The 16,421-nt window shown below is 48.2% G+C and overlaps 1 long non-coding RNA gene across 1 annotated transcript; it reads left to right on the top strand.

Moving 5' to 3' along the window:
• Positions 1-12,991: 12,991 nt before the first annotated feature.
• On the top strand, positions 12,992-14,820 carry LOC132001994 (uncharacterized). Its single transcript, XR_009399740.1, has 3 exons — positions 12,992-13,081; positions 13,289-13,498; positions 14,709-14,820. It is a non-coding gene; the product is annotated as an uncharacterized LOC132001994 (long non-coding RNA).
• Positions 14,821-16,421: the final 1,601 nt, after the last annotated feature.

Here is a 16,421-nt window from a genome sequence, read left to right on the forward strand (position 1 = left end):
CCTTTCTTCCTTGGGCTGGAGTGAGGTGTGGGAAGTTGTGACCACCTTTCGAGGTCATTGTTCTAAAGGGCTTGCTATGTCTGACCAACTCTGTGACCTCATCCATGGGAGGAGGCAGAAATCTCTGCCCACAGCTCAAGGGTACAGGGACGGTTCCTTTTTGTTTCCCTCAGTGTCATTTCCATTTCAAATCCCCATTCTGCTGGGTGGCTGCCTATTCCAGTCACCGCTGATGGGTAGTCCTGTCCGTGGGGATCGTGGCCCCATTCAGGCTCATGATTGCCGCCACAGCATGGAGAACGGGGTGGTGGGGAATGGAGCTGACCCAGGTCCTCTGTCCATGGCCAGTCTCCTAGGGCCGTCCCAGCCCGTTCCACCCTTGGTCATGCACCCTAATGACTTTCATGCCCCCTCTGAAGAGGGCCTGCAGGAAATTCTGCTGCCATCCCACACCTGCTCCTGGACTAAGGAAACTCTCCACCTGGGCACACACCAGTGCCATCTGGCTCTCACCACGCAGAAAGAAGGGCACAGGAGACCTTTCTTTTTCAACTCTCCTACTTCTTTGGTGCCCCCCCCCCCACTTCCCTCTCATCCTCCTGAGGCCCTGCAGAGTGGGACTTTATCCGGGATCCCACCTCACAGTCTTCTCTTTCCATTCTGCTTTAACTTTCTCCAAGCCAGTGTGGGGCGTTGGCCTCCTCCCAGGTAAGCTCTGCCATATCTTTTGTCTTCCCTTTAGAGCTTTAACAGCTAAACACATGGGTGACGGACAGGTGCCCTCTTGCCACCAGATAAACTCCAGGTGAGCAAAAAATGGTCATGGCCTCCTGCCACATGTGGGAGAGTCACCGTGCTCAGAGACTCTCAGGAATGAAGCAGCATGTTGTCCCCACCCTGGGACCCATAGGTCGTGCCGGGACCTAAAGCACAGCCTGGGCTCCGTGCATATGCAATTATAGGCTTCAAAGCTGAAAATATTCCATTCTGCTGCAAGTTCAAACATATAGGTATATCTCCTTGGCCCAACTCAAAAGGTAGATGTTTTCTCCCTTCTGTAAGTGCAGACACTTGGCAGTTTCCGCTTCCTCTGAGCCTTCCTCTGGAAAGGAATCTCAGCTTGTTGTGAGTAGTTAAGTTTATTCAACATACAAAGCTCTTAAAACCCATGCACTTAAATGCTTGTGGTTGTGTGGGGTATTATCAGTGTCAGGGATGGGCAAAGTGGAAGACATTTTGGGTCAGTCTACTTTCTTTAAATCTTCTCCAAACATTTTAGGTTTGGCAAAACCTGAATTGTATTTTGCCAAACCCCTGTGCCTGTAATTTGTAAACCCCTGTGTATTTTCAGGGAAATGTAGTCCATATGTTTCTGATTGATTTACACTTAACTCATCTAAACGTTGTTTTGCTAGTGTTATTTGATGTCCAAAGGGCCTCGGAGCCTGTTTACGTCTGTCTAAGCTGCTCCCCCCACCCCGCCCACAGCACCCCAGACTTGGCAAGATCCGCTTTAACAAGAGTAGACTAAGTTGAACACTGCACCCCCTCCTTGCCCCCACTTCCCACGTTTGGAGCAGACTTGGGTTGAGTCTGAACTAAAGCGCCAAGGAAGTTGCGTGGGGCTTTGAAGTTGCGCAAATACTCTAGACCGCCACACTTCACTAAGAGAAACCAGCCCAAAGCCTTCCCACTGGGGACTGTGACCAGTAGTAATACTCACACAGAGACCAGCCCCTAGGCCAGGCCAGCTTTCCAGCCTGGACTTGTCCATAATAGCACTGGCACTCAGCTGCCATGAGCCAACAGCCCTAACCTCGACAGTCCCTTCTATTAGGAAGTGTTCATCCAAGCTTATGAAGAGGAGTAGCACAGACTTTGAATAAAAGCAATCAGCCCTCTTGCTAGGGCTGGGATAATGATCTTATAGAGCAAGACTGTGGTTTTAGAACAAAACAAACAAACGAAATCCTCTGCTAGGGCCCCACATCACTGAACCTTAATTTTAGATGGTCTGCATTTGCCTTGCAAATGAGTCCAAAAATTACCAACCCACAAACATTTAAAGCAATCCTACCCACTGCCAGAAGGAGTACGCCAGGCAGAAGGAATTGAGCCCGGCCCCCTTCTGCTCTGCTCAGTGGAAGTGGGATAAGGGTGTTGTTGGAACCTAGATGGTGCCCCGCAATTTTGGAAACGTGATAACTAGAAATGGAGATGTGCTCATTGCAACTTTATGAGTCATCCTTGAGAGGAATGGAGAAGCTTTATTTTGGAGGAAACATTTTAATGGGCACTCGGTCACATTCAGGTAAAGTCTACTTGGAATACAGATACTTGAGACAAAGAAGAGTTAGGGCGGCTTATAAAACAAGGTGATGGGTTGTCTTCCCTGTATGCTGAGCTGTGTTGACTTGGAGACCAGCCTAAGATGTTTCTGTCTCTTCTTGGACTCTGCAAGGAACAGACAGCCTAGGTTCTAGCAAAGGCACACAGTCAAAAACACTTAATTGGGGGAAAGAAGGCTGGTCCCTGAAACAGGAGGCAGGTTAGAGGCTACAAAGATACTCGAACTCCCCGTCTCCAGGCTTTAAGCTTTTTGTCTCTATGTCGTAATTCCCTTCTGCTGTCTTTAAGCTTTCAGAAAATCTTGATGCTATAGGTTGGCTTTGATTATGTTGTGCGGGGGTAGGAACTATGGGGGAGACAGAGGAGACTGAGAGAGAGTGGAGCAATGTGAAACGTGACAGACCATGGAAGACTGGCTTTCCTGAAGGCTCCAGGTGTGAGAGATGAGTCAGGGAAAAGGTTTTAGCCTCGAGGGCTGGAAGACTTACAGACTACAGCATCACATCGATGTGGACTTTGGTGGGTGGTCAAGTCCACCCTGGGTACCAGCAGTGCTGTCTCAAGCTCCCCCACACCTGGGCCTGGGCACACTGCTGTTCTAAGGCCACAAAAGCAGTCACCCCCCCGCCTCCCTGGGCCATCAGTGTGCCTCGCTGCCTGCAGGCTCTCCTCCTTGTCCCACCTTTTATACAGTTTCACTGAACTGCATTTGAGCGTCAAGTCATCAGCTGCACTGAGGGCTGAGAAATGCGTGTACCGTAAGCATATTGTGAGGCCCTAATTTACAACTTGGCGAAGTTTCCTGAGTACGCTTGAAGGAGAAACCCATCCCTGCTGCTCAGCGACAGTGTGGCTTTGGGCCAGTCATTTCACTTCTCAGAGATGCCCTCTTGTGAAAGCCAGGGATGATAATCCTTTTCTTTCTGGACTGGTGTCCGAGTAAGGGAGTGACCACACACTTACTCACATGTTGTTAGTGCAGCAACTCTTACGGAGAACAACTGATGATGATATGCTATCATCCAAATCCATGGCCGGTGCCCAGTTCTTCTGTGCCAACTTCCTCTCTTGCCCTAATTTGTTAAATCTGAGAGTTAGGGCTGATTTTTGAAAGGTCATCTGGAGGGGCACCTGAATGGCTCAGTGGGTGAAGCCTCTGCCTTCGGCTCAGGTCATGATCTCAGGGTCCTGGGATCGAGCCCCACATAGGGCTCTCTGCTCTGCAGGGAGCCCGCTCCCCTGCAACCCCACCTGCCTCTCTGCCTACTTGTGATCTCTATCAAATAAATAAATAAAATCTTAAAAAAAAAAAAAGGTCATTTGGACCCCCAGTTCTCAAACCTGGCTACCTGTGAGTCACCCACAGAGTGTTTTGGGGGCATTTAAAGTGGATGCGGAGGAATCTGTAGTTCTAAGTTGCTTTCCTGGTGGCTTGGCTTGGTCCAACAGACAGGGGATTGGGTTAACCCTTGCTTAGATCCTTTCTCTGTCACTAGGCAAGAATTCCTTTCTGCTACTCCAGGCAGGTGAAAACCTGCCTGGTATTAGACTTGACCAAACAGGGCTCCATTCCCCGCCCCCACCCATCCTGGGGAGCCCTTCCAGGGTCTGATATCTTTTCATGGCACCATTTTCCCTGTGGCGTTCTCTGCTTATTCCTCCAAAGATCTTGAATAGCTTGTGGTTACCATCCATCCCTTGTCTTTGTCTACCAGTCTGGTTACTCACCCTGTTCCCTCCTTGGGGAGGCAGATGCAGACATGTGTCTCTTTCCTCGTTATTTTCTGAGGCTAGAGTTTTGTTAGACCCTTGGCTCAAGCTCTTCGTTCCTTCCCCACACTTTCTCCCGTCTGGAGTTTGGGTTTATTTTTCTTCCTGCCTAACTACTTCTAATATACTAAGTCAATAAACAGATTCTCTGTGGTTACATATGGCAAACAGCTGAAATTTACAGTTGAGAGTAAAATTTCCTCATTTGGGAAAAAAAAAATCATTTCACAGATTTAGAAAGTGGTCATTCTGATCTCCAGGGCAAATAAAAGTGTTTTATAACCTTCCACAAAAGCTTACGCCTTGATTAAATTTTATTATGAATTATTAATTAAACCAAGAAAACACAGAGGCCTAAACCTTTGCTTAAATTTGCACCAGATTGAGACACAAACCAAAGGCAACAAGAAACCCTGAAGGGGTGGTTTAATGATGAGCAACGTGTATAAAGCTATCTGCACACTTTCATTGCCAAAGGCTCCAAACCAGCCATGCAAATGAGCCCCAGTGCCCAGGCCGGAATGGAGCCCAGCAACGAACCTGCAAGAAATGGGACCTCTGCAAGAAATGGGCCCCTCTCTCTCCTGGGTCCCGTGGCTTGGGTTTCATGGGCCACTGTGACTTTGGAGACACATCTGCTATGTACTTCATGAGCGACTGTGGTTGGGTGGAGCATGGTAGGAAGTAGGGTGGGAAAGCAGCCTGATGTCTCAGAAGCTGAACCAGAGGTCAGGAGAAATGGGCCACTATGGTCATGATCAAGTGACTGACTCAATCTGGGCCACCCAGGACACTTGTGCAGGTTGCTGGAGGCCAGGGCAAGTGAGTACAGAAACTCAGCTCATGCACTCTGGCTGAGCCTTGCTGCTTGCTGTGGGGTGGCAGAGGAAATGGGCCTGCATGCTTCCAGAAGGAACATCTTTTTCTTAGAATACAGAGGGGTTGTTTGGGCAAGCAGTAGCCTAGATTTCAATTTCATAGCAAATATGAAAAACACCCTGCCTTCAAAGAGCTCCTAGTAGCTTGGGGAAGCAGACAAACCAGCAGAGAATTACACCGCAGTGGTAACAAATGAGATACGAGCTGTCTGTGCATTCGGGTGCCCACCCAGATGGACTGGGACAGGAGAGAAGCAGGGATGCTTTCTTGAGGATGATGGCTGCATGAGCATGAGGAGTGAAGGGGATTGGGAATGAGGGTGTGGAGAGTGGGAAGGTTCTGACAGCCAAGGGAACTGAATGATCAAGTAATGAGAGACGATCTACCTAACCAGAAGAAAGATGGTGCTTTAGAGAAGACATGGAAACCCTCTGAGGGCTCCCTGCCATGTCTGGTTGTGGTTGCCGTTGCCAAATATGTGCATTTATTCAGACATAAAAGAAGAGATGATGACCACTCCCTGTCCCCACTGGCCAAGATTGGAGGGCTTGAGCCCTCACCGACTTCCCAATACAATGCTTGGCACTGGATATGCTCCACCGCTAGTTTCTTCTCCTTTCCCACTTCTCCTGCTCATTCATTCTCAATATGAAAGCAGGGATGAGAGACATTTACCTGTACATCTTTTACAACATCCAAAAAAAGAACGAACAAAAATATGAAGGGAAGGGTAGGGACGTGGCTCTTTGGCCATGGGGAGCACCCAGGACTTTGTGTCCCCACTTCTGAGTTGGTTCTAAGAGCATAGTGTAGCTGTCCTCCAGCAGGAAGCTGGCTTCCCTGGAGTAATCACAGGAGAAGAGGGAAGGGGAGCTCTGCAGCTGTCCAGTAAGTGAAGTTTCCACTATCTGATTATCTTTAGGGGGTCACCACCTCTCTCTGTGGACGTCCAGGCTCCCAGTCCCGCCTAGAGAAGATTCTGCGTGGAGACAGCATGGCATTTATTTGGCTCTCATTTGTAGTGAGCTCAGGGCTCTTGGAAAGTGGCATGTTGACAACACTGCTTCCTAGCATGACATCAGAGAAAGAAGTCTGAAGATACTGCTTAATAAGAATCCTGTAAAGATAAAAGAAATGGTAGGAAGAATTGAGGACGTGGTTTCCTCCCTAATAACTGCCATGAATCATTGCTCAGAGGGTAGGCAGAGAACAGAGGTACCCAGGGACAGCATTCTGGCCTGGGGGTCAGAGAGGGCCTTCCTTACAGGGCAGCTCTCACCTTTCTCCCCTTGCTTTGGTGTGAGGCCAGCCAAGGCTGTAGGGCTGTCTGATGAGCGCGAGGGAATGGCTAGCCTTTGTTGGCATCTACTTTTGTCATCTACTCTGCTGAAGAAATCCATCAAACATGGCTTCTCCCCAATTACCCAGCACCTAGTAAAATCTTGTGGTGGGGGCAGTTCTGAAAGAAGTAGACTATTCTGTCTTCACAAAGGATTTACCGCAGCCCTCAGGGACTTCTCTTTCCAGAAAAAGGCAGTATTCTTTCCCTGCCCTCTTCTACAGCCAAAAGGAAAATAAGGTGTAAGATTCTTTTTTGAGTTAATTTTGAGTTTCTTGAGGGACAAAAGGTTCTTGGAAAAACAATGCTTTATTCATTTCTTTAAAAAATTCTTTCCTGGAATACAACTCAATGATGAGTCCCCCAAAGGCCCCTGAAGTGTTTATTTTGTTGTTGTTGTTGTTAAAAAAAAAAGAGAGAGAGAGAGAGAGAGATGGTGTCAGGCCAGGTCTTTAGAGCATCTGAAGAAGACTTCTGGTTGCTGCCCTGCTGAGCCCATGGCTCTCTTCATGGAGCTCTTCTCCAGGGCTGGAGCATGAAGGAGGGTTGCGGCTGGGCAGAGGCTGGCTCAGTGGCTGACCCCATGTGATCCTGCTTAAAGAACGTGTCCTGCTGTCCCCCACCAGAATATGATGGAAGCCGAAGGATCGGCCTGTTGGAAGGCAGAAGAGTGGGAGCAGGGAGCAGACAATAGGGGGCTTCGCTTCTTGATAATGAATGGAAAACAAAAGCTGTGTCCGCACTCCAGGTGAAGTGCTTAGAGGTCCTTCCCGGAGGGCTGCTTTCTGAGGCGATGCTCTTCCAGGGCTGCTCGGCCACCTGGTAGAGCCACCTGCTAACTGACAGAAGGAGTCTGAGGATGGAGGGAAGTGACCAGACAATAGTATGCGCCCCCCCACCCGGGGGAATGACAGGAGCTTAGGCTGGGAAGGGGATGGAGGAAGAATGCAAGTCAGGGAGATGGTACTAGAGTGAAACTGGTGGCCTCATTGAAACCCCAAAGGGTACCTGCTTATTTGATTCATGTCCATGACATGGCTCAGTGGGGTCTCAAAGATTACTTAGCTTCAACCCCTCAGTTTAGAGTTGAGGAAACTGAGGTCCAGGGGAGCTTTAACTAGCCTTTGGTCACAAGGTGAGTGTGTGGCTCAGCAGGTCCAAGATCTGAGCTGCAGTTCTGGGTCTTATCTCTGCTGGTGACAGTTGGGGTTCCTTTAGCTTGCCTCTCTGAGATAGAGGAATAACCATGAGAAAATCATTGACCTTGGCGTCAGGTGACCTTGGCTTTGGGGTCTAATTGCCCAGTTCCCAATTTGACAACACACTTCCCCGGGTTTTCCAGATGAGGGCAGAGTACCACCCCTTCGCTTTCAAGCTGGTGACCTGTAAAGATGAGCAGGAAGAGAAGGCTCAAGGCTGATCTGGAGCCCTTTGGTGCATCTCCAGCCCTTCCTACTCTTGGACGTGGCAGTTACTGGGCAACATGACCCTTGAGGAGGAGATAAACTGCTTCAGATAGGAAGAGTTTATCTTTGAGGTTATTGCAAATGGGCCTGACTTCTTAATCTAGTTTTGCCGAGATCTGAACTGGTAGCCAGATAAACTGCTGGCTGCCTGATTTTTTGTATTTATCAAGTCTAAACAATTATCAGAAGGCAATTATCCCCTGGGAGGCCAGTGGCTCAAGAGATAAGCAGTGACCTGCAGGCCTGGTTTCTACCCCAGATCCATAATGCCCTCAAATGCCCTGTGGGGATTTTCTCCACTTTCCCATAGCCCTATATTTTAAGGGATACTTGATGTTCCAGCACGTCCGTTTTGGTGTTTTCTTGCCCATAGCGGAAATGAAACCCAGTGGTTCTTAGAGGTGGGTAAATCTTTTTAAAAGGCCCTTCTGTTATCACTGTGGGGTCTGTGAGCACTAGAGGTGGGGCGGGGGGTTTTCAGGGACCAGTGAGACCTTAGATCCGAGTTTGCTACACCCGGAAGTACAGCAAATGCTTCTGGCCACACGCCCTTCAGATTGTAGGTGAGGAAGCCAGAACACAGAGGGATCTGATATGTTGTGAAAGGAGCGTGCTTTTTAGAGTTAAGCAGAGGTAGGTCTGAAGCTTGCTTGCCTTTGGCATTGGTCAGCTATCTGACCTTGGGTAACCTCCTGGAGCCCCTCTTTCCTCTTCTATCATGTGGAAATGATAATCTCAACCTCACAGCATTGTTGTTCGAGGTAAAATCTATTTGCCTCTGGTCAAGGTCACACATATAATTGGAGGCAGAGCCAACGTCAGAGCCCTAGTATCCTGGCTCCCGGATCTCTATTCTTTCCATTACACGGTGGAATCTTCTTCTCTGGAGGTCTGCAATTTACCATGAAATAAAAAGTAAAGCTTCTGCTTTGTCCCACCCCAAATCCGAATTCAGTGGTTCTCAGAACGCTCCTCCAGATGGTCTGAGGCTCAGTTCTGCTTAGGACTCATGTTTACACGATGACAGCATCTATATTTTTTCTGGATGAATTAATAATCGACTTGCCATTGTATTTAGGAAAAACCAGACATCACCTCATGGACGTCTCATTGAAAGGGAGCGTCATTTATTCCACTTATCCTGGCAGATTTTCTATTTAGGCTTGGTGGCAGCAAGAACAGGGGTCTTGTGCAGCTGAAGGGTGTTTACTGGTGCAAGGGATGACGGGCCCCGTCCAAGGTCGAGGGGGGCCCCAGTCTGAGGTCCTTGCCTCTCTCGCCTGGGCGTTGTCTGCGCTTCGGACACTAGGTGGCGCCACAGGAACATCCTCGCGGCCCGAGGCGCGGTCGCAGGCAGGGAGGACTCGCAGTGAGCCGCGAATTCTCGGGCTTTCCACGCAGGGCTAGGGTTCCGACTAGCCACTTCTCGCCGCCCTGTCCACCCACCAAAAGCACGGCTTCTCTCCGGGGGAAGCCCTGGTGGTGTCCTGCCCGGCGATGGGAGTTGTACGTATCCTATTTGGTTTTAGGATTCACCAGTTCAGCATTTTAAACCCCAAACGACTAAGCGTGTTTGTTCCTCATCGGTCGCCCCCGCCCCCTGTGTCCGTAAGGATTCATTTGCTTTGAGTGGCTTCGTTACAAGGGGTTGGGGTGCTAAATATAGGTCCCTTTCCCCCTCTTTTGAAAGGCTGCAGACGTGATACACTTCTGCTTGCCTGGTGGACGCTTCCGAGCGGGCTAGAGCGGTTGCCGTGAGGGCTGTGAGGGTTGCGGGGGCTGCGGGGCCCGAGGGCGTTTAGGTGCCCGGCTCAGATGTAGCCGCGCTGTACCGTGCAACCCCAAGGGGCGGCTGCTCCGGCCCTTGGGCGCGAGCGCCCCCTGGAGGCGGGCCGGGGAGCGGGGCACGGAGTGCCGCCGGCAGCGCGGAGGTCGCCGCCCCTTTTCGGTTCCTCTCAGGTTCCCGCGGAGATGCCCAGCTGCCTCTCCAGTCGCAATCGAGTTTCCCTACTTCAGAGTCAGTTGCTGTTCTCTCACGTCTGCATCACCAGTTACATTTTCCTCTGTCCCCATCCAGACAAATGGCTTCTGTCGGCCCCATGGGTTGTCCGTCTCGCTCCACCGTTCGTGCGCCACGGACGCTCATTCTGAGGTCTCCGTCGGTCTGGGCCCTCGGGCTCTGGTTTAGGCGGGATCCGGGGTTCGTCCCCACACCAGGGCTTCCCGCCACGTCCCCATTCTGGAGAGTCAAGAATGAAGTCAAGGGGCGCCTGGGTGGCTCAGTGGTTTAAGCCTCTGCCTTCAGCTCAGGTCATGATCTCAGGGTCCTGGGATCGAGCCCCGCATCGGGCTCTCTGCTCAGCGGGGAGCCTGCTTCCTCCTCTCTCTCTGCCTGCCTCTCTACTTGTGATCTCTCTCTGTGTGTCAAATAAATAAATAAAAATCTTTAAAAAAAAGAAAAAAAAGAATGAAGTCAAGTTTGGCCCCTTTCCTTCGCACGCTTCGGGTGCTTTTTCCTTGCCTGTTGACCAGGGCTATCAGATCTGGAAGTGGTTTGTGAAGAAGGCAGCTTCTTTTTCTGCCCCAAAAGCTGCCTTTTGACTAGAAGTACCGTGTCTATGGAGTGCAGGCCCGGGAAGTTCAACTACGTTAGCCTCAGCTGTGGGGACAAAGAGAAGCCAGACAGAGTGATCTAGCGACGACAACCGTCAGGGGAAGGAGAAGGGAGAGGGAGGGCCAGGAAGGGTCCCGAGAATGAGGGGCCCCATGACTGCAGGCCTGTGGGGGTTGAATCCTGCCTCTGACCTCTGTGAGCTCTGGTCTGTGAGCTGGTCCCTTCACGGCTTGAGCCTCAGTCCCCTGCTAATGGGAATACTACTACCTACCTCAGTGGGTTGTGGTGAAGATGATTAACTAGTATGTTTATGAGGTGCCCTCTTGCAATATATGGCCAATATGTGATAGGGGTTTGATGATTCAGTCTAAGCCACTGTTCCAGTCTTTCACCATGCTGATTATACGGACATCTTAAAGTACCGGCTTTATTCACCATGTTTGGGATTGGGAGAAAGGTTCCCCGAGATACCAGTGTTTTCCTTCATTTTTTAAAAAAGATTTTATTTATTTGTCTGAGAGAGAGCACAAGTGGGGGACGGGAGGGGCAAGAGGAAGAGGAAGAGAGAGAAGCCAGACTCCAACTGAACAGGGAGCCCAAGGTTGGGCTTGGCCCCAGCACCCTGAGCTCATGACCTAAACTGAAGGCAGATGCTTAACTGACTGAGTAACCCAGGAGGCCCTGTTTTCCCTCATGGGTTACAATGCCCTCTCCTCTCCTTAGTAGAAACGAAGAGAAGGTAAATGACTTATTTTCTTCTCCAGGGACTCTTGAGGAGAGAGATTCATGATGCAGCCATGCCACTGGGGATAAACACTGTAATGTGAGGGGACTGGGGGTCAGCTCCCTCCCCCACTCAAGGGGAATTTCACCCAGGCCCCTTCAGTTCAAGAAATAGTGCTATACCATCTTGTTGGAATAGCCCTCTGCTTGGCAGCTTGTCCATATGTTTAGTTTTGGTGGAAGTCAGTAGGTTTGTAAAGATTTCTTAACCATCCCTTTAACTAAAAACCAAGCCAGATATTCCTTTGCCTCTAAATACTTTTTGCTACCAAAAATATAAAGAAAAGTCTTCTCTCAGTGTCTGGTTTTGTTGTGTAGAAATCATCATGTCCTGCTAAGGAATGACAACCTTTATGTTTTTCTTCTAGTTTTATTGAGATATATTGACACACAACATTGTTGAGTTGAAGGCATGTACTACCCTCATTTTAAGAGTTTGAAATATTAACACCGTCAACATCACACATTTCAATAATGCTGTCTGTGTTTTAATGTTATTGATATTAGGAGGTTGACAAGCACACATCTTTCACTCTATAGGTGAAACTGGGACACTTTTTAAAAACAGAGTATTTATTTATTTGAGAGCAAGAGCAAGCATGAACAGCAGGGAGGAGCAGAGGCAGAGGGAAAAGCAGGCTCCCAACTGAGCAGGGAGACCTATGAGGGGCTGGATCCCAGGATCCCAAGATCATGACCTGAGCCCAAAGCAGATGATCAACTGACTAAGCTACCCAGGTGCCCCTGAAACTGGACCATTTCTGATCATTCATGTCTCTCGTTCCCAGTCCTGGTCTAGTGTGCCCATAGGTGATACAGGGATCTCTGAAGGTCCCACCAGCCTCTGTAGTGGGTCACCTGCCCTTCCATGGACAGAACAAATGGACTGGGATTCCTGCTGTGCCCTTGTCTGAAAGGAGGCAGACCCTTCTCCCAGCTCAGGACCATCAGTGCACTGCAGCTCTGAGGACTGTTTGAGACAGTACAGGAAAGATCTTGACTCGCTGCTCTTGCCTCACTGCCCCAGCCCTGTGGTCCTGGGCCCATGGCGGCAAACTGAGTTCGTTAGTTAGTAAATACTATGAATTGACTGATAGAGCTCACTGTCATCTAGTACAAATGACTCAGTTTATTAATGCTCTGCAAAAGATGGCTCCTTCACTGGCCAGCAGCCTTAAGCAATATTTCATTAAAACTGGCTTAATTATTTTTAAAAGACAGCCCAATTAAAAGCTATACATACTTTCTATGTATGTGTTTATATATAGAGCTGTATATATAATATATATTCCTAACTGTGTATATGTGATACACACACACACACACACACACACACTTAGCAATTTAATTATGTGGTATGAATTGTTGGAAGAATACCCAGAAGCTGGCCCCCTTTCTGTCGCTGGATTCAGACTAGAGGCCACCCTGTAAGGGGGTGGCGTTGGTGGATTCTCAGTGACTTCACGATGGAAGTCCCAGCTGCACAGAACCCTGCCCCACTGTCAGGGCCCAGCTGCTCTGGAAGAGATAGGTTCTGCTCCTCCCCTGTCCTGGCAGTGTCAAGGTGCTTGAGCTGGGGAAGGTTGGGGGAGGGTGTCCTCACCAAAAGAGACATGGACTTTGGGCTTTTGTTTCTGGAGCTGACTGTCAGAGCTTTCCTAATGAGCAAATATGTTCTCTTTAAGGGAACAAACAAACAAAGCAAAACCACTAATTCATCTGGGTTTTATTCATTGTTTTAAATACAAACAAACAAAAGGAGAGGGGAGAAGTGGTTATTTCTGCACCAAGTATTTCAAATGCAAGTTCCTCCACTGCTTGGGGTGTTTGGATGCTGCTTGTCACCATAGGACCCACAGGGCTAGTTCCAACCGTTATTTGGTAAGGCTTTTTTTCTTTCCAAAATTCCCAGCGTTCCTTTAAGGCCCATTTAGCTGCGGGTTTTGTTTATTCTCCCGGCAATCAGCATTTAAAATAAGACAAACAAGCATTTTTCCTGGTCTGTGAATCCCCGCTGGCCAGCCTCCACCTGCACACCTGAAGCCAACGTGTCCAATTGAATTTCTTTGTAACCCATCTCCCCTTCAGAGACCTGCCCCTCCGTATATACCAACCTGGAAAGAGAGAACTTAAGCAGGGCAAATGTAATTTTAAGAATTGCTAATGATGCTAGAAATCTGCAATGCAATTACCATCATTGGATTTGGCGCTCCTCCGCTCCTCCAAAGGCACGGAGCTCCGCCTCGGACCGCAGTGGCAGCAGCGACAAGCTCCCCCACGTGCGCCTGGGCGCCCCGGGTAGGCTGGCGGTGCGCGGCACCAATATATGAGCCTTGCGTTAGGCTTCCTTTCTTTCTCTCCTTCAGCAACTGACTTCTTTGTCTCTTTTCCCGGTTGCGGGGTTGGGGGAAGGGTGGGGTGGATTTTTTCCACTTGGTTCTGTCCTTAGCATTCAATCCTCCAGTGGGGTCACTCTGTTTTCCATAAGAGGGACCTCCACTTTGTGACCTCATTTTGCCCTCTTGGATTTTAGTGCTTCCCTTTACCCACGTTCCTCCCTCTCCAGGAACCCCAGGAATTCTTGGTGCCTCAGCAATTGTGAAAGTGCCCACCCCATTACCCTCCATAAGATAGACGTTCCTTTCTCCCTCTTTTTCTTTTTTTCTTCCCTCACTTCCATTTCCTTGCCACTCTCTATGGCTCAGAAGTAGTATGAAGAGTTAAAAATAGGGAGATGGAAGGAGCCAGAGGGGGAGAGAGAGAGAAAGAGAGAGAGTGAGAAAGCAGAAAAGAGAAAATGAATTATTGGATTCAAAATAAACCTTTACTTTTTCATAGGAGAATTATTTTTACTCTCTGAAAAAAATAGCCTGGGCCAGGCACGGAAAACTATGTTAGCTGGCTAAGAGGTTACAAAATCCAGAAGATGATCTTGACGTGTCTGCTCAATTTAGCGAAGGCTTCTACTCTGGGGATCCTCTCTCAGATACAGAGGCCCAAATCAGAAGCTTGTAGAGGGGAGCTATTCTTCCAAGATTCCAGATGTGTCTGTGAGACAACACGTTATGGGGCAAATTGATTTCACCCTTGGGAAACTGGAGATTTTTCAAAGTTATGTCTGCAAAGCCGGCTAATGCATTTCCCCATTAGTGCATTAAAGTGTGCCCTTATTAATTCAAACATAAAGGCAACAAAATAAGCTGTTAAATTTAAAATATAATACATATATAATGAGGAGAATGTGTGAAAGCCTTATTCAAATGAAAATACAGGAGTGTTTGAACTACTGAGGTATCTTTTGTATTGAATTATGAGCATATGTAATAGATTTAATTATTAATTTCCCCATTGTTCTATGCACACAGACAGGGTTCAAGGCACAGTCATTCTCTGGCTTTCATAGATCTAATTTGTATAATTATTGCCTGAATAAAGAATTGCTCCAATTCCTAGCTCTCTTTCTTTTTTTCCCCCTTCTAAATACTATTTCAATGCTGCATTCCAAAAGGGGAACACCTGCCACTTCTTCAAAGTCAGCTGATCATTTGGAATGATGGACGGTGCTGCTGCCGATGACGTCCCCTTTCAAGTCTCTTTGTCTAAGTGAATTATCGTGCATCCTTTTAATTTTATTGAACAAATTACATTTGTCAAGGTCTATCTTTGTAAATAAATGATAACTAGAGACACATGGATGCGTATTTCTGCTGTTCAAGGGCTCTTGTTCCATTTCTGGAAGCCAGATGAACATGGAACAAAGGAGAAACTTTCCTCTAAAAGCAATTATCTTTCTGCATTCCCATCAGTATAATTATATTGCAGGGAATTTTAAGAAGCTGTAGAAGTAGAATTGAATGCTTAAAACTGTGTTTGCTGAATTGCTATGCAAAAGTTGAGCAGGCTGTATTGCATCACACTAAATAGTCTAACGCTCTCCTGGCCGCATCTCTCTGAGCTCAGAGCATGCCTGCAGGATGGAGACAGTGCGGGAGGGGTGGGGCAGAGGAGGGCCACATTTAGCGGTTCCTGTGTTGCCTGAAAGGAATATTTGATGACATTTCTGAAGCCCGAGGCTGTTAGCAAGGCAACTAGGGCTGTGTACAACTAAGCTACCCATTTCCAGACTGTTTGGGATGCTTCTGAGTTGCGCAGTACTCTCTGCCTGGAACAGAAATTTATTAGCTTATTAACTAATCCATGAATGGTAGTGGAATAAGGAAGGTGTCGTCCATGAAATCATGGTGGCTGCAACTGCCCTGCTCCCAAAGGCAAGTAGGCAGCTGGTTTAGGGAGATAATGAGTGTGGTTTGTGTGGCTCCTGTGTCAATATTGCGTGTCAACAGGGGTCATTTCTTTATCATCGGTTCTCCCCCACTTTAGTGAAGTAAACTATATTGCCTCATCATGGATGACTAGCCATAGTCTCATCCTTCCTTCTTTCCAGTTTTTACAAAACCACCTGAGGGACATTTGGGAGAGGGGGGAGGAAAGCACTGGTGAGAAATGACAATAGAAAATGCCAGAATCCTGGTTCATTTAGTACTTGCTGGTGGGTTTTGACTTATTAGACGGTTGATGGGATTACACTATGGTCTAGAGATCCTGAGAACAAGAAACTCAGAAGCAAGATGACTTTATATCTTCAAAGGGAGATGGGCAAAAAGCGCATTAAAAGCCAAGAAATAACATTCCTGGTTTACAAGAGCCCATATGGAGCAGTGGAGGGAGCAAAGGCCCGGGGGTCGGAATCAGGGATAGCCACTTGGCCTCCTGCAACTATCAAATGAAGACCAGATGATCAAAAAGGTTATGTTACGATTCTGGGTCCAAGATCACGATTCCTAGTATATGGAGCATTAATCTCCCATAGGAAAGTGGTAGAGGGAGGATCCAACATCTGGGGTTGAGTTGCTAGAGCTTTATGAATGTGCTGAAGAGAGAAAAATGATTTAGTCTCATAAGAAAATGAGTCCCGTGCTTTCTATTTCCAATTTCTGTGGCTGAGGCTCGGTAATAAGGAGAGGCTAAGACCCAAGGGGTCATTGAAGTTTGCCAGGCCAGAAAGGGGTAGGTCTATAAAATATGTTTAAAATGGTACCTTGGGCACCTTTGTTACTGAAAAGACTCCTCTCTCTGGAAAAAAGCGGCTGCTGTGATTTGTTTGATTCTGATCTTCTCACTCAGTAGGCAGCGAAGGGAATGAGCAGAGAGGGCCGTATGT

The sequence above is a fragment of the Mustela nigripes genome, chromosome 14, assembly GCF_022355385.1.
Source record: "Mustela nigripes isolate SB6536 chromosome 14, MUSNIG.SB6536, whole genome shotgun sequence".
Lineage (NCBI taxonomy): Eukaryota > Metazoa > Chordata > Mammalia > Carnivora > Mustelidae > Mustela > Mustela nigripes.